Source organism: Elaeis guineensis, chromosome 6, assembly GCF_000442705.2.
Source record: "Elaeis guineensis isolate ETL-2024a chromosome 6, EG11, whole genome shotgun sequence".
In the NCBI taxonomy this organism is placed as follows: Eukaryota; Viridiplantae; Streptophyta; class Magnoliopsida; order Arecales; family Arecaceae; genus Elaeis; species Elaeis guineensis.
This window is the reverse complement of record NC_025998.2, coordinates 20237315-20251824: the sequence shown is the minus strand read 5'-3', so window position 1 is coordinate 20251824 and position 14510 is coordinate 20237315. Positions and strand designations below refer to the sequence as shown.

The window sequence follows — 14510 nt, the reverse complement described above, 5'->3', positions numbered from 1 at the left end:
GGCGAGGCGATAGTCTCACTAAAATTGGGCCACTTGGCGGAGTATTGGGCCACTACATCAGAAAGGGGAACAAAATAGGGGACCTTAGCATTTTGTACTACTCTACAAGGGATTATTCGGTACGAAAACTATTTTGTGCACCACCAGCGATGTAGAAAATTTGATGCGGAGTATATGATCCTATCAAATTGATCTACATAATTATTATTTTTTAATATATATTTAATATTTATAAATTAATTTTTTTATTTAAAAATTTTATATAATAAAAATATTTCTATCTTTTGAAAATATTATGATATCCTGTGATGTAATATAATTTAGGATGTCATAATATAATCTAAAATATCATAATATGTGAGGGATATTTTTATTCAATCATTTTTCAACGTGCATTTAATGTCTGTATGTTGATTTTTTTATTTAAAAATTTTAAATGATCAAAATATTTCGATTCTTTAGAAAAAAATATGACATATTGTGCATATTATGGACACAGGATATTATAATATGAATATATAATGTTATAATTTTTTTAAAAGACAGAGATATTTTTGTCATACAAAATTTTTAAACGAAATAGCCGATTATTAAATGCGCATTGAAAATGATGACTATGTGGATCAATCGGATAAGATGATATACTCTATATCGGATTTTTTACGTCACCCGCAATGCACAAAAATTTCACTATTGGGTACAACTAATCCTCAGGCAAACTGCTATTAGGACTTGTTGAGGCATTCTACAGCTGCAAGTTGTAGGATCAGGCCTGCATGGATAAACCCAATATGACTCCGAGGCAGACAGAAGGACCAAGCATCCTACCTGGTTACTTGACGACTCCAATTTAGGAGAAAATATACCCCCCACTGCCTGCACGTCGTGGCCCTGGCCATTCGTTTCTGTAGCGATATACTGAGATGAGCGCTCCATTAATCAGGTTCATAAGAACGAGCGGCTATGATCGGCAGCATTTAGGACTATGTGGTTCATATTTTGTAGAATACTATTCTTCCCAACTTAGGTCCGGTGGGATAAGGAATGTACGGTAAGGCAAGACTGGATGCATCTGGTCCAAATCTAAATATTTTATAGCATTGAAGGATGCCGTGGAAATTCCGATTTTTTAAATGCAGTTGGCCCAACTTAAGCCTAAACAACCTTCCGCTTTGGGAAGGCTCAGCTCATTTGCATCCTGTCTTTGTCGAGCGTTCAGATTAGTAGCTCTAGCATTGTGTTTTTCTTCGTTTTTGTTGTTTGGGTGTTCCTGGTAATTTATAGCCCAACTATATCGATTGTAAATACACCGGGCAAGTTCTGTGGACAAGTTATCGTTAAACTCTACAGAACAATCATCCACAGACAATGATAATAAGTTTGTGGAGCCAGGATAATAAGTTTAACCAGAGGAACTGGTTCCAAACAAGCTATAGTCAGGATCTAACTCCATCTAACATGGGGTCTCTATGATTTTAAATCTGCAAAAACGGTAATCCCAATGTAATTAACATTGGCTTCACATTATAAATCGTGTGCTCGCTCCAGTAATTGCTGTGGTTCATGTAAAAACTAGGATGTAAATAATCATATTCAGGTTGGATTCACATGATCCAAAGGCGACCAAACAGGTTTGACGAGGCACAACGGAAATGTATTTGAGTTCATAGTTTTGGAGTGGGTTTTGATCCAGATTTTAGTTAGGAGGCTTATTATTGCATCAGGTCATATGCATTTTAATTATTTTCTTCGACATATTGGTGTTATAATCATTATAATGATTGTTTTAGCAATGATTTTTGTATTCGTGAGATAAATGACATGAAATGGAAAATGTATTTTCATTAAAATGGATCATTATAATGTAAGTAATAATTATTATTTTTTCTTTATTTTCTATTAAATAAAATATTTTAAAATTTTAAAATTTTTTAAATTTTCTCCAAAAATGATTGCACAGTCCAAAAGAAAAAACTATTTTATGTAATAGAAAATGAAGAAAAATAACATCATTATTTTTCATTGTTTTTATTTTGAGATAGTTAAAGATTATTATATTTGTTGATGTAGCAGGATAACACATTATTTCAAACCTTGACTTGGGCTAGGTCTAATGGAATCTCCCGTGGATGCATGTCCGAGTTGCATGGCTACTAATGCCGAGCATTCCTTTAAATAAATTACTTGATAATACTTAGACAAATGAAAAATTAGAACAAGTCAATTAGAGTGTCACTTTGCTGCTGATGGCTTGGATTGTGATAATTAAGAACATAAGGAGAGTATTGATATTAGAGCTGCTAATGGGCATAAAAAATGTGACATTTTAAATAGGCCTTCTCTGAGCCCAACTAAAATGAGAATATACATTGAGTCCAAGACCTGACCCACAAGCACTTCTAATTGAGATGGTGGGTTTAGGTGCACGTTGCTCGCCGGTGATATTTCTGACCGCAGGGAATCTAATATCTAACTTTTTTTTTTTTTTTTTTTTTTTTTTTGTATTAAAAGAACTTGAGATGGACTCGAGATAAAACCCAATTAGTACCACCAGGTAGAAATCAATTATAGCTATATTTGGTAATGGGGAGATGGGCTACAGCACAATGGGAATAAATAGCTCCCATTCCAAGCATTTGAGTAGTTCTAATTTTAGAGAAAAATAAAAATTTTTAATTCTCAAAATTTAATCTTTTAAAATTTAATTTTGATTTTTTTTTAATATTCAAATTTTATTTTGATTCCGATTCCAAACATAGCACCTAGATTTCTAAGCATGCATTTTTTTTTTCTTCATTATTTATATTAAATTTTTTAAACCTCTCAAAATTTTCTAATGGCTTAAGCCCAGCCCCATTAAAATTCGAAATATCTTGAACCCACTTAAACCGTACATGGCATAACAAACTTTTGATGCTTGGCAGAAATATACCCCCTATGTAAAAGGACATTTCTCCTTTGCTTCAGAATCAACTATGCCTAAGGCTGCAAATGGGTTGGATCGACCTGTGATCCAACCCAGCTTGATCTATTTAGATCTGATCCAATTCATTTTAAAAAATTTATGGGACCAGATTGGGTTCTAAAATTGGACCTGTTCAAAATTACAGGTCAGATCTGGATTTACTGAATTTGGATCCGATCCGATCCAACTCGACCCGAATTCAGTATTGAATTCAATACGGAAACTATAAGACAAATAAAGTGAGATTAGAATTCTAAATATTTTTATAGTATTATTACTTTCCATATGGTTTTACTCAATTTAACTGTGAGATTTGAAAAAATTACTTATAAATTAATAGTTAAGATAAAATAATTTTTTTTTTTTTTGTCATAAACTTCTCATATGTTGGTTTATTATACCAACAAGGTTTGATCAGAATTTAAATCTGAGCCAGATACAAAATTTTAGATTGGGATCGGATTATACATTGACCTGATCCGATTCAACCCAAATGATTCAATGGGACAGACTTTTTGATTATAGATCCGATTCGATCCGACCTGATTTTTAATTGGATTGGATCTGGGTCCAACATTAGAACCCAATCAAAAGACTGAATTGGATCGGGGTCACTCATGATCCGATCCGACCCGATCCATTTGCGCCCCTAACTATGCCCTTCTGGTTATATATTGGATGATGTTTAAAATTAATTTTATCAATCCATCAAATTTTTTGCATAAAATTTATCAAAAATAACTCAAATACAAATCCTAATAAATACATATATGATTACTCAACTATCTATAGATATGCTATAATAAAAATTATAGTAAATAATATGTAAATATTATTAAAAATATTATACATATGATTTGATTGATAATTATGTATAAAACATTACAAATTATAGAAATTATATCATAAAAATATTTCTTTATATTCAATGAAAATTTTGAAATATATCTATATATTAATTTTAATTACATTGGTTCATATTAGAAATTTAATATTGTTGATCAAATGAGTTATAATTTTGAATGCAAGTCTGATTCTACTAAGCCGGCTCGTATTGAACCAAGATACTGTTGAACCGGCTCTGAATTGAACGTGGGCAATCCAATCTAGCTCCAAGTCTAGTCAACAGTCACAAACACAAAGAAACAATGGTACTTTAGAACATACAAATGTTGGAAATTTCGAACGCGACGTTTGAAAATACATGCACGGACAAATAAAGTGACTAACTTTGTTTAGATTTTTTTTGCGTGCCTTTGCTCTTGAGCCTTTACTTGTATTACACGTGACTGATGGTCGTACATTTAAATGAAATATTTTTTTATTATATAATTTAAATACAGAAATCAAGTTGTCTTCTTCTTGTTGTCTCAATTTATGACCTGTTTTCCAGACGAAACCTATTTGGGCCCGTGAATTGAACTATTTATTTACGCATGATTTGAACCAGATGTATCGGGCTAAATTTTACTTAAAAAAAAATTTATAATTTTTTTTAATTTAATTTAATAAATAAAATTTAAATTAAATTTAAATCGATTCTTAGTAAATATAAACTAAATTAGCATTAGCAATTGGATCGGATCGAATTAGATACGCATCGGATTGATACAGATTGAATTAAAAAATCATCAATTCGAATCTAATATATTTATTAAATAAGTCCAAAATTTAGATCTGACTTCAACCTATTTAGTAAACTGATATTCTGATTCAATCTGTTTAATCTAATTATTAAATAGATTAAATTAAAATCAATAAATTAAATCAATTAAATAATTTTTTAAAAATTAAATAAATTGAGTTAGACGGAACAAAAACAGATTATGTAAATTTTTAAATAGATCTTAAATAAACTAATCCAATCTAAATATTAAATAAATTAAATGAATTAAATATTTAAAATTTAAATTCGATTCAAATATTAAATAAATTAAATAAATCAATATTTTTAATAGATCGAACATCGATCAAATTAATGGATTGGATCATATTTTATCGATCTTAAACTAAATAAGTTAATAAATTAGATTTCCACATAATTAGTTCAATTCTATAAAAATATCCAATCAGACCCCTACCTGGCAAAATAAACATTCCTTTGCATGTTTTTTGGTCCAGGAAAGGAATTGTTTTTTTGAAAGAAAAACAAGGGAGCATGACAAGCAGATCCAGAGGGTCCATCATGTAACCTTATTACACTTTTCTCACATCAAACATATTAAATTAATGGCGGACTAAATAGATATTTCGTCAATCTACTCCATCCGACGACTTGCATTCAAGCACAAAGTTACAAAAAGAAAAAGGGAAAAATTGCACGCAGATGCCAAGTCTTTTCCACAAGTTCTTTCGTACAGTCTTTTATGGGAAAAAAAAAAGAAAAAAAAAATAAAAGCAAAAGACCACGGAAAGTTCCATCAGACGGCGGGCATGGATTCCGCTCGCCACGAGAAATCAGATGGCGCACAGAACAACACGTCAGCATAGTCGAAGAGACCGTCATCGAAGACCGACCCATCCTGCAACTCCTCCTCCGGCCGGATCCCAAATCCAAGCCCATCGTAGCACCCCGAAATCTCGTCATCAAAACTCCAGATCTGACCGAATCCCCCGCTCTCCACCGCCTCCTCCCCGTCGGCCGCCGCCGCCGCCGGCTCCGGCGAAGACGACGATGACGGCGCAGCCGGCGGGAGGCCAAGCTCGTCGTCCGACGCCGCAAGAAGATACCCGAGTTCCGCCAGGCGCTGAGGATCGCTCAGCTCCGACGCCGATCCCGCCGGCACCGGAGGAGGAGCAAGTGGGAGGAAAATCTCCTCCTCGAGGCTCCTCATGACGGAAGCCAGATCCTTGGTGTCCGAATACCGGTCACCGGCGTCCGCATCCTCCTCTCGTCGTCGAGGATATCGAGAAGGAAGTCGGCGTGGAGGCGCTTCGCCTCCGATTCCAACGACTCCTCTCGGCACCTCTTGTTGCCGGAAACGGAAACTTCCTCCATCACGGATCGAAAGAAGGACGAAAGAGAAATTATATGTAGGTGTAATTTACCGGAAGAATAGCAGAGGAAGAGAGTGAGAGTGCGGCCCTGTGGATAGAGAAGAGAAAGTGTGTAGCGTGTTTGGGGCCGTGTTAGGGGGATGGGGTTGGGTTTATATAGGGATTGGGGCTTGTGGTGGTTTTGGGTTGATATTTTTTTTTTTTATTGCCGAAATATAATAAAATTAAAAGAAGGATGGGAAAAAGATAAGAAGAAGACGTCAGGGGCGTGGAAATCGGGATGCTATAACCAGCGACGGACGCCAGCCTTTAATTGATTTCTTTTTATTCTTTCTCGGGTGGTGCGTCGTCGGCCGATAACTGACAGGGTTTGAATTGAATTTTGGGGTGTTGGAGTTGGGAGGTCACCGACCGTGTCAGCGGCTGCCTTGGCTCGCGTGGATTGGTAGGAAACTTTTTCTGGCGGTTCGCGGAGGATATGTCTCCAACCCGGGGGAGGTTGTTTTGTTTGACGGAATACTCTAGAGTCTAGACAGAAAAGTAGAGGTATCCCGTTTTTTTTTATTTTTTTTGACCGTTCCGTTCGACAATGATCCAGAAGGCAGCGGTGGACACGTTCCGATTGCGTTCCTTCAGCGTGGGTGGCGATGTTATTTTTCCTGAAGTTTAGGAGGCTCTGTTGGTGTTTTGTGGGCCCGTTTGGAGAGGAAATAAAAAGAAATTCTTGATTACAACAGCATATGTTGGACCATTCAATAAAAAATTATTAAATTATTAATTATAAAAAATTATTATTATCTAAATTTAGTTAAAAATTTTAAATGGAAAGAATCCAATATTAATCATGATTAGCTAGTTGATAATTTTTACGGTTTTGAAATGAAAAGAAATTATTTTTTTGGATGGTATAAAGATTTTTTTATTGGATGGTGAATGATTTTAACAAATAATTTCTTGAAAATAAGTGCCAATATAGCATAAATTGTGTGATGGATCAATTGAGATATATGATATGCTGCTTAAAAGGGTTCGAGAATTAACAAATTTGCTATCAATAGATTAACATTAATAACTTAAAATGATAATAAGCAAGCAAGCTGAGCCTGGATATAACAGAGGAATGTAGAAACTTATTGGATTAATTTATGTACAATAAGCATAAATAAAATTTTCTTCCAGAATATCTCAATTTCCACACAACCTAAAGAATCTAATTTCTTATGTTTTTTCCCTTGATTTTGGTTGGTTATATACTATGGACTTGGTGATGGCAAAACTTTCAGCCTGTATATTTGCTAATGCATTTATCTTGGAGTTCTCCACACTCTTCTATATTATCAATATTTTGAGGATCCGTTTGGTTGGGATAGTCAGATTATGAGGTAATCTGATAATTTTTGAGATTTTTTTATTTAAAAAATAATTACGAAAAAAAATAATTTTTACTATGTTTGATTGGTGAAAAAATTATTCTGAAAAATAATACTGAAAAAAGATTACTATATTTATTGAAAATAAATCTACATAGAAATATGGTCAAATTTATAAATATATCTTTCAACATAAAATAATTTTTTAATACTAGGATAGCATTGTCATCTTCAATTAATTTTTATGTAATAACTATAATCACATAACTCTTTAAATAATATCATCTTTATTTTATTTTTTTTAATAAAATTTTTTATTGAATGAATTTGGAAAGACATCAAAATAAATTTAATAATTACATATACAGATTTATTAGAGATATTTTTGTTAAGTATAGATTACCACCACTTAAAAATTTATAACATACCAACCTTCCATGGTATTTATTTTATCTTCTCTAAAAATAAGCATGGGGCCCATTAACTTTTTTACCATCTTTTTTTTTATATATATATCAATCATGATAATCTAAAATGAAAATTATTTTTTCATGCTAGATTACCTCTAACCAAATGGCCCCTGAGATAAAAAGAACGACACAATCAATAAAAATAAAAAAAAATAAATCTCTTGAATGATTGAGTCCAAGCATGTCTCACAAGGATTTTTTTAATATTTTTTTATCCTATATATGGATTGGTTTGTTGATGATTGATATGCATCTGGTCCCCAAATCTTACACGTTGCTTCCTACTTTAAAAGAATGCGATAAGAGCATATTAATCTAGAAGCTTACAATTTGTTAGAGAAGATGAGATATAATTAAGGCACAAGACTATGAAAGGATAGTTGAATACGTCCTATAGCAAAACTCACATGCATAACCATTGAATATAAAATGAATCATCTTATTGGCATCAATAAACACATGTTTGTGTAAAACTATTGGATGAAATGTTTTTCTTATGTTGCTATTTGCATTGAAACCTATCCTTAATTTCAAACTTGTTGGGGGAGTACATCATTTCTTCGACTAGGACAACTTGGTCGCTCGATGAGGATGTGACTCATTAATATTCACCAACTACCTTAGTATGTAGAGGAAGAGCATGGAGATCAAGAAACCCTAGAATAACTGTAACTCAAGCAAAAATACAACTTTAGATGGCAACCAATCTCCAAATCAGACACCAACAATCATAGGATCGATCGATCAAAAAGATCAATTGACTTGGGTTTAACTAAGGTTCCACTTTGACTATATACCAGTCAAGATAGCAAAGACCTCCTTTCAACAATGAGGTCTAAGTCTGCTCAAATCAACTACAATGCCACCACGAAGAGCTAGCTCGATCAATGGTACTCGATTGATCTTATTTGGAGGGCGGTGATGACTAATGAATTTGGTGAACAATCGAGGCCAATTGCCTATCCGCAGATCTCGGAGACATTTCTCCTAATTATATGCATGTGGCCTTAATTGTCACAAGTAATTATTGCGGATAATATGCGTAGCCCTCATCCAACTCATGTCTGACATGCATAGCAGGTGCACCATTATCTCGAATGGGCATAGATTTTCTAGAATCTAAAGTGGGTAAAGGAGATCCTTAAGTAAGTAATTTTTTGCACAAAATAAAGTCCAGAACTCTATTATTTTCTCACTCTCCACTCTATCACTTAATAAAAACTCTAGCTAATTTAAGCATCGGAGAATCCTTCACCGAAGAATCTTCGGTGAGTAAACTCGTTTGCATGTACCTCTGAAGAAGTATCTTTACTTCAGTGAAAGCCATCTCCACGTCAGTAAGAGATCAATCTCCACCTCGATAAGAGACCGAATCCTAAAAGTTAATGAACTTGAAAAGATCATTTAGATTTAATTCTAAAGTACTTAAAGAAATTCTTTGATTGAATTAGATGGACCTATAAAATCCAATTCAACCAATTGAATCTTAAAAGAATTGCTTAAAATGTGCTGTGGCCATGTTAGAAATCACTAGCTTGATTTTGTAAATCCTTCAACAATTTCGATCCATATGAATCCATCAAACAAATTAAGTACCAGCATATCCATGTTCTACCAATATATATATATATATATATATATATATAGTAGTACTAATGTACTACAAATGATTATAATGATGATCAGATATCTTCACATTTGTATGTTCTACTTTCTTTTCCTGAAACCTCGCATTTCAACTTTCAGTGCCATGATATATGTTCTTTTACTACTAATAACAAGAATCCTTGTTGCTAAATAGATTCTTGGATATACTCTCCAATATATAGCTAAGAAGGAAAATAATTGCATGAATCTCAACCAAAATTTTTATCATATTTTCTTCTAAACAATCGAAAATATTGGCATGACACATACGCAACAAATGCTAATTCCTTTCCGCTAATTATGTACAGTGGCCTAATGAGATGGTACAACCAACAGGAAATCAGCTGATAATCAATCAAATATTCCACTAGTTCCCGTGGAAGCCTCCTTGTCCTCGACCATTCATTCAACTACCAAATTATTATATAATAATTAAAATATTTTAAATATTTCAGATCCACCCCGCTAAATGCTAGCTGGCAATCAAGTTGGACTTGGATCCCGTACCGCCGTGCACGTCTCCAAGGTATTCAGAGCCGTACACGTCTCCCATCTGTGGAAAAACGGCCGTCCGGTTTTTCCAATGAGAACAGCACACCCACCTCGCTAATTTTCTCCTAAGTCTCCAACCCCTAGCACACTTCAATGAAAGGGTAGCTTAACTGGTATCAAGCCGAGCTAGCAAGCTAGCCGTTGGTCGGCTGAGCCCATCGTCTTACTTTGAACCATCCGTCTCCCGTGGACGGCGCCCTCGCCTCCATGGCGACGTCACCGCCGATGTCGACACGTGCGTCGACGGCCTCCACTCGTTCGTCCATCTCCCTTGGCAGTATCGCATCCATCGCGACATCCGCACCGACGACGCGTGCGACGGTCGCCGCGGACACTCTGTCCACCGGCTTATCCGGTGGAACGTGGACGGGAGACCACGTGCCGGCCGGCGAGGGTGGTGGTGGTGGGGAGTATCACGCTTTCGAGGTGGGCGCGGCGCGTAGGCCCACGGCGTCGCGACCATAGGCGAAATATTAATATCTTATTCGAGAACGGTGAGAGAAACAGACAAGGACGTGAGAACAGGCATGAAATGCCACTTGGAATGCTGCTCCCCGACTCCTTCAGAATTTTTCTTTTATTTTTTAATTTACTTTTCTGACACAGTGTTCTCTTTCTCTAAAAGTTTTTTCTTGCACGACAATTTTTTTTTCCTTTTCTTTTTGGCAGGACGTGCGACAAGATTTCGGCGAGCTTGTGGCCCACTTGGTTTTAATTTTACGCCGGAACCAAAGGAATAAAAAAAAAGAAAAGGTGTTCTGTTTGTTCTGACATTTGTACACTTTAATGCGCACCGGAGCACTGGAGAATTGGTGCAGTGCAGCGCTGGAGGTTGGCACGGGAAGCAGTGGGATCGTGGCACCAACGTCATTGCGAATTGGGAAACGTGCCGACGCGAAGGGTCGTGAGCGAGCGGGGATGCCCGCCCTATGATCTGCCCTAACTTGCACGTTACATCTGGGCTTCCATTGACAGCTGGATGCATTGACCATTTATTGAGGCTCGAGTGGAGAGTTTGGATGGTGAGATGATTAGGCTTGACCCAAGCGGTATATATTGTTTACAGTATTTGACTGGTTAGGAATTTTTTTACGTCTAAGAAAAATAGAGTTACTGGAGTACCGGAGAGAACTGCTACTAGGACTGATCAGAGGCAGGATCGCGAGCCTAAATTTTTATTTATTTTTAACAAATTTGGATCAAATCTACATAAAAATTGATATTTTTTATGTTCAAATTCGATCCATGATCTGATTTAATTGTTATCTAAATTGATCGGATCATTCAATATTTTTTGATCGAAAAAATTGTAACAACTTGAAACGTTTATAGCTCAGTTGTTTATATTTTCGAGAGTCTTTTTCTTGAATTTTTTAAAATTAATTTTGATGATATATTTTGAAGGACAGACGCAAAGAGGACATATTTTGTCATTAGAGGATTGGACTCTAGATTGGTGGCAATTAGAGATTATCAGATTTTTGATATTTCTATGCTGAAGTAAAATTGAGGGTGGGAATCATTTATGTATGGTAGGTATCTGGAGGCCGACCATCTGGTCATTAAGGATGATTCTTTTGCAGCTATCAGCTGGATTCAAAGATGTAGAGAATCTGGCCATTTCATTTGCTCTTGTGTGATATTTAAAGTGCTTTGAAGGAATGTCTCTCGCTTCGGGACATACTTGTGGCATGAACATTCATTTTTTTTATAAAAAAAGAAAAAAAAAAGAAAAAAAAAGAGGTTGGTGCCTGTTCTATGCTCGCTGCCGTCTGTGTCTACGTAAAGAAAAGGGTATTTGATAATTTCCGCTAGGGATGGGATCCGACACCTTCTATCTATCATTCTTGATTGGATGACAAGAAAAGAATAGGGCGTTTTGAGGACCAATTTTGTTGCGTCAGAATGATTTATCCCAGAACAATATTTGCCGGCGAGAAAATTGTTTTGCACAATGGATAGATTTTTTAACGTCCAAACAGATAAATTTGGTTAATCAATTCAATCCACAAATATGTCAAATGCAAATCTGTAGATTCCAAAAATCCATATGACCAGTTGATCCAGGATAATTAATTGTGTGGCTCTAAACTAGTAGATCTATCTTTTCAAACATTTTAATATTTTTAAACCTTAATTTACTTTTAATACATTTTTAGTATCATGGATTAACAAATCAATCCACAATCAATCAGTGATCAATTATTGTCTCATAAATTGGACACCACAACAAGTCGGTATGCAAGCTAGAATTTTGCATATTAAAATGCCATGCTTCAAAGATCAATACCAAAGTTTGTCATGGATTATAGTTTGCCTTATTGAACTCACATATTGCTTATTCATTAATTTTCTTTTGATGATTTGTGGTGGTGTCACTAGAGGTCCAAAGTAAAATGTAAGCTTGTAATCTACATCTCTCAAATTGGCAAAATAAATTCTTCTTAGTTTGACCACCAAGTTATGATTATAACTCAATGGATAAAAATTATTTTGATGGCCATTCAGTTTTTGATTTCTGACTTAAGAATAGACCAAGTCATAAGGTATATAGTCAAAAAAAAAAAAAAAATTATTATGCAAAAGGTAAGATGAAAGCGTTTATAAATTCTAGCAACTATTAGTTCAGTTGGTTAGCATCTCTTCTTTAAAACTTCTACTTTGGATTGGGCTAAAGTTTTGAGGTAGTGCCCAAGAAAAGCATGTATGCATTACACATTTGGCTAAATTTAAATAAGAAGTGCCTATGTTCTAATTATTGGACAACAATCAAATCAAGAATTAGGGATAAATTTCTCCAAAATAGATAAACTAATTTAGAGAGATTAAATCACATCTCCTTTTACACCATTTACTACGTTCATGCAGGAAATCTAGCACATACAAAAAACTTCTCTTTCTTAATGGTAGTTTAGATCTGATCTAAAGTATATTTAGAAGATTAAAATGTTTAATCTTTTATTATTCTGCTGTAAAATTTTAAAACTACATGCTTTGAACTATCCGTTTTTTCTTTTAGCCTAATGGATCTCCTAAAGGAGATCAAATATCTAAGACTACAAGAATTCTTAATGCAAGTAGAACTTGTATTAATGGGCTATTTGGTTTTAAATGGGTTTCAAACCTTTTGCCTATTTAAAGGGGCCTTCTCTAAGGGTTTCAAGAGAGAAAAAGTGGTGAGAAGTGGGTATGCATGAGAAATAAAAATCAACAAAGAGGGTGGCACGCTACTTCATGGTTAGATGCCACCTCTCTTCTTTTCTTTCTTACATGAGATGTCCATGAGTTGGATATTCTCAAGACTCTCTTCTTTCTTCTATGTTGTGTCCAAGAGTTGGACATCTCCTAGCCTTCACAAGCCCACATCTAAGAGTTGGACTCCCACATCCAAGACTTGGACACCCATCTCCTTTCCTATCTCCTCCTTCCTCTAGTTGTTCTTCAATGTTCTCTTGAGAAGAGAAACAGGAAAATATTTTCAGCATCCAAAAAGCGATCTCTGTAAGGGAGCTAGCATCCTGATGAGATTAGAATCTTCTAATTAGATTAGCTTCGTGTGAATATATATAGAGATCGGATGCATGTGCAGCTTCAGAGAAATCTTCAAAACATTCACGGATCATCAAATCATGATGAAGATCTACCCATATAAGGTGAAGATCAGATCTTCCTCTATTTTATTTTATCTTAATGTTAAATCTATGAGGGATCTTGGTGTTTTTAAGATGTGATCTCATGCATGCTTGTGTAGATTAAAAGGTTTTGATCTAATTTTATTTTCATTGCATTTAAAATTTTAATATTGCATGCTATCCATTTTCTTAACAATAGTATCAGAGTCACCCTCATATGATTAAGATTAAGATCTTAGATCTGAAAATAATTATTTATGTTTGCTGATTTTTGTGGTTCTGTTGCTGTGATGGATGATCACAAACAATCACAATCATGAATCGAATTATCAATAGATCATTTAAAGCATGCAAATCAATTGTATTCAGATCTGATTTTATTTTTCATGTATGAGATGCATGAGGTGACGATCATGGATAGACCCTTTTAGATCTATGATGTTCTATGATGTGATCATGGTGTTTACGAGGACTAATAACTTGATGTATTTGGAGACCTAAGCATCTCGTTAAAATAGATCTAATGAATGTATATTGGGTGCCTACATGCATCATATGATTCATGTAATTTGGAGATCTGCGAATCTCATAAAAATGATTGTAATAATTGTTATTATTTTTGATCTTCTGGGTAGTATTCTGTGATGTGTTTGCATATTAATGGTTCATTGAATTGCAAGCCTATCGCACATGATGGATACGAATCGAGACGGATGATTGATCGATGTCGGATCAAGGAGTTGATCATGATTGGATCAAGGGTGCTCGACATTGGATCAAAGAGTTGAAGATGATCAAACTGATTGATGTGCATGTGCTTGTAATAGTGACCCTAAGATCAGATTCTGGCTCAATGGCTCGAGCTTGAATCATAAAT

The 14510-nt window shown here is 34.8% G+C and overlaps 1 pseudogene; it reads right to left on the bottom strand.

The window, feature by feature from the left end:
* Positions 1-5153: 5153 nt before the first annotated feature.
* Positions 5154-6107, bottom strand: LOC105047013 (uncharacterized; annotated as a pseudogene).
* Between the last annotated feature and the right edge of the window lie 8403 nt (positions 6108-14510).